Genomic DNA, 4,551 nt, shown 5'->3' on the forward strand with positions numbered 1-4,551 from the left:
TTCCAATTTCTAGAAATCGAGTGGAAGGAAGTGTTGCAAGGGTGTTTTTCGATAAGAGAACCTCTAGTAGTAGTAGAAGAGCATGATATCTAGAGCTAAATATCATATGAAGACTAAAGTACTATAAGAAAGCATCTAAGGAGGTCCACAATGCAGGATAAGAGTGAAAGTTTGGCTCCAAATGATTTTTTGATAACTTTCATTGAAAACGAAGGCTTTAGGGAAGTAAGGAATGGAGCATGGGGTGATTTGAAAAAATGGTTTTTGTTTATGAAGGAGTGGCATTGATATTTCGTAGTGTTGATTGACTACAAATGGGTGACGATTAAAGGCATTCCGATGCACGTCGATTGATTAATCTTTGATAAAGTACAAAGATTAATAGCATAATACATAAAAAGCCCCTTATACTTTTATTGTGTTCAATCAAACCCTTATATTTTTATTTTAAGTAAAATAAATTCTTACGACTAATAATTGATTTAGTTAAAATACAACTTGTCATTCTATATCACGTGGCACTAACATGACATGCTAACATATCATAATTGATAATGATATGACATATTGACATATGATGATGATGTGACATTGTGAAACCCCCAACATTTATAAGAAGGGTAATTGGATAAATCGTAAAGTGAGCTTTGCATATCTATGATACTTGATTTCTTTTATTAGTTATAGTCCGTTCAATGTATTCTTTTATCCTTTATGGCTGCCACTTTGGTTGGCTGTCATTGTAGAAGCAAAAAATTTTCTAAAGTCGGAATGTCTCAAACAATCAGATTTTTGTAAAATATTTTTTTTAAAATAAAAAATGATGATAATCGTTCCCTTAATATTTAAAAAACTAAAAATGATTTTTTCATAATTTTTGAAGTACGTTTGCTATGGTAAATGAGAGCTACAAATTTATTTTCAATCGAACTTTTCTGATTTTGTTCTTGAAACTAAAACTTAGATTTTGATTCTTTTAGATTATGATTTTTTTTATATTTTTATTAAATCTAAATGGGCAATGTTTGTTTATTTACATTAAATATCTTAAGTAAATGAAGAGTAAAAAAGTAAGAAATAAAAATGAGAACATTTAATGTAAATAAGCTTATGGCCTGTTAAGGACACCAAAAATGCTTTATGGACAAAATCTATCGATTGATTAAACCTAAAATGTATTTTTAAGAGAATTAAAGAACATCTATCAATAAATATTCAATATCTATCGATAGATAATAACTCAAGAGCTTTTTGAAAGGACCTTTAAGCCTATCTATCCTTAAATGGAAAAATCTATCAACAGATGACGCTGATTTTTGAAAAATAAAAGATGGCAAATGTGTATTTTCACACTCCAAAATATAAATATGACCTATTTTTTTAGAGGTTTTCATTCCCAACCATTTTCCACCAGTTTTCTCTCAACTATATGCTCTCTTAATACATTTGTAAACCTAAATCACCATTTTTGGGAGATTAAAGCTTGGACTTTGGGTTTTTCAACAACGGTGATATTTTTTAACTTTGATTCTTTACATCTATAGTTTTTCAGCTTTGAAAAGTACTATTTTGTGTCTAGACTTTTATTAGTCCTTCAAGCTAAAGGATTTGGTGCTTTTTTTCATGGATTAAAGCTCACTCAAGGTAAGAAAAATTTGGTTTAGTTAGCTTGAGATGAATTCGATTAGCTTGGAAAAGGCTTAGAAGGATTATTACATGGTTTATAGTTTGAGTAATAATTTTAATTATTGTTTAACATTTTAGGAATGATCAAAAACTTCAAGAAATTTGTTAAAGTAAAGTTTTGCTTGTTGGTAGAGGTTGACATTTTGAACATGAGTGGATACACTTTTTCAGGTATTTTAATATGTAAAGTGAGTATAATTTTTATGGAATTGATTTAGTATGCATGAAGAAACATTATTTTAAGAATGGCTTATCGAAGGATTTGAGCTCCAATGTTTTCAATTTTGAAATATATGATTAAAGGATTTGATTTGATGGAGATTTGTTATATGAGATAACACAAATAATTTTCAACTAGTTTGCCAATCTACTATATATGTAAATATTCTACTATGTATTTGTTTTCAACAAGGGGAGACATGCTTTTTCAAATGTTTTATTGCAAAAACTTCAATTCCCTTAAGATGGGAAATAAGAAATGTAAATAAATTTATGGATGCTTAGGTGGAGGTATACGTTCCCACCTCAAGCTTATGATATGCTTTATGTGAGAAATATTTGAACATGTGAAATGTGGTTCTTTGAGATAATATGTGTTGTAGTTCTACATAACATATAGGAAAGTTTAAAGGTGTAGCATAAGTTTACTTGAGTTGAATATGTGCTGAAAATATATTGAGATATAGAATAATGTTTTATATGAAAATGTTTCTTAGTGTTTTGTAAGGCAACATTCCACACATAGTGAATGCATCTAATATGATGGATAATGGCTTTTCACACAGTGTGAGGTAACATTCCACACATAGTGATGCATCTAATATGATGGATGATGGTGCTCCACACAATGTGAGGTAATGTTCACACATGGTGCCAACGCCTAGTGATTTGAGTAGTGATCCCCACTACATGATGGTGATGCTTAATGTGAGTGAGGCTGATGTGCCACTCACCAAAGCCCAAACATGGACCAGGACCAAGTAAGCATCTCCATTACATTCATAATTATTGCATATTACTCTTGCTATTATGATGTTATTTGTGGTTGATTTGTATGATCAAATGTTTGATTGAATGGTAGGTTAAACTCTAGGTTGTAAGATAGCCAGGATAGATTACTAGATAGAATAAGTTTCAATGCATTGGTTGAGTTTTATATATTAGATATTGATCACTGAGTTATAAGGATTTATAAATGATTAATTGGGTTATATGGATTGGGAGATGATTGCAAAATGTTATGATCGATTTTTATTGGATGATCTTGAGTACATGAGCATCTCACATGGTTTACAAAAAGATCGAAGTAAGTTACCCATAGTTTGGGGTTTATATGGATAAGTACCGTTTCTCTTAGGGATTATCCAATACCACAGGTAAAGTACAACTTTCTTGTTTTTCCTAAAGGTTTTTTGTAAATCTTTAGTTTATTTAAAGAACCACATGTTTATGAAACATCAATTTCACTATGAAAATAAGACTATTTTATAACAACTCTATTCTTTTGAGCAGTTTGAAATTAAGTATATTTATTTTAAGATGCGTGTTTGCATTAATAATGTAATTTGTGCAAAAAACCTCTCCCCCTTGGCTTGTCTGCTTCCTTGTATTTATTCACAGAATCTTTGTGACTTATATATTATTTTTCCCAAATGTTCTTTCGTTTGCAGATAAGTGATAGCATTTAGCTCCTAAGTCATGAAGGCGTGATCTGTTCATCTTCCTTTGGTAGGTGTCTAGCTGCTTACTTGATGCCTAGAGAGTTGGGTCATGTTCTACTAATGAGTTGGTTTTATGTTTATATTTATGTTTAAGGATATTGAACATTTTTATGATGATGTAACCAATGCTTGGTATATATTTATAATTGTTATAGATGAATGTACAAATATGGCTCAATAGCCTATATGGACACTCGAGGTTGTTGATAAATGATTATGACATGATGTATGAGTCACTAACTCTGAGTTTATTATGAATGAATGCACTTGCTATGTATAGTTGAGAACTTCCATAGATATGTATAGTTGCCTATAAATGCATGCATGAGTTTGATATTGTTTGTTTTATATATGATGATTATGGTTAATGGGTCAAGTTATGATGAATGAATGTAAGAAGGCTCGCTTAGGCTTAATAGGGTACACCTGTTTGGATTCATGTGATGATCATATGCCATTACAAAACAGGATGTGACAAACATACTAATTTGATATGATAGCATGACCATGTAACATTTTCAACCTCACATCAAGGTCATGTAAGTGCAATGTAGATATAAAATGATAAGTGGCATTTCAACTAATGGCAATTAGTTAATCATTAGTTATAAGAGCTTATTTGATCTAAAATAAAAATAGAAGAATTTGATTGAATGCAATAAAAGAATACGAGCTTATTTGAATTTTGTTAAATAGTTTAATAACTTTTTTAAGCATTATGCCAAGGTTTTTTTTTTTAAAAAATGTAATCTATTCCTTCATTGCCAAGCATTATGTAAGATTAATTGTATATCTTAACCTATTTGAATCATAGTAATTAAAGAGAGAAAAGGAAAGCTTCGGAAGCAATTAATGAGGGGTTTGTTGTCCCACCAAATGCCCTACTTTGCTTAGGGATGGCAATGGGTATCCTATTATAGGGTACCTACCGGTATCTGATGCAATTATATTAGATTAGGATACCTTATAATTGGGTTTATGATAGGTTCAAGTAGTAATTTTACTACCCATGTCAAGTTTCGGTATCACCCTTTTGGTACTCGTTATTTGAAATCGATTATATTTTTTTTAATTTCATGTAATTAAAGATAAATCTATATTGTTAATTAAATTAATTCATGAAAGTATGATTATTAATTAACTT

Source organism: Theobroma umbraticum, unplaced genomic scaffold (genome assembly GCF_002168275.2).
Source record: "Theobroma umbraticum cultivar Fairchild unplaced genomic scaffold, ASM216827v3 scaffold_12.1, whole genome shotgun sequence".
NCBI lineage: Eukaryota > Viridiplantae > Streptophyta > Magnoliopsida > Malvales > Malvaceae > Theobroma > Theobroma umbraticum.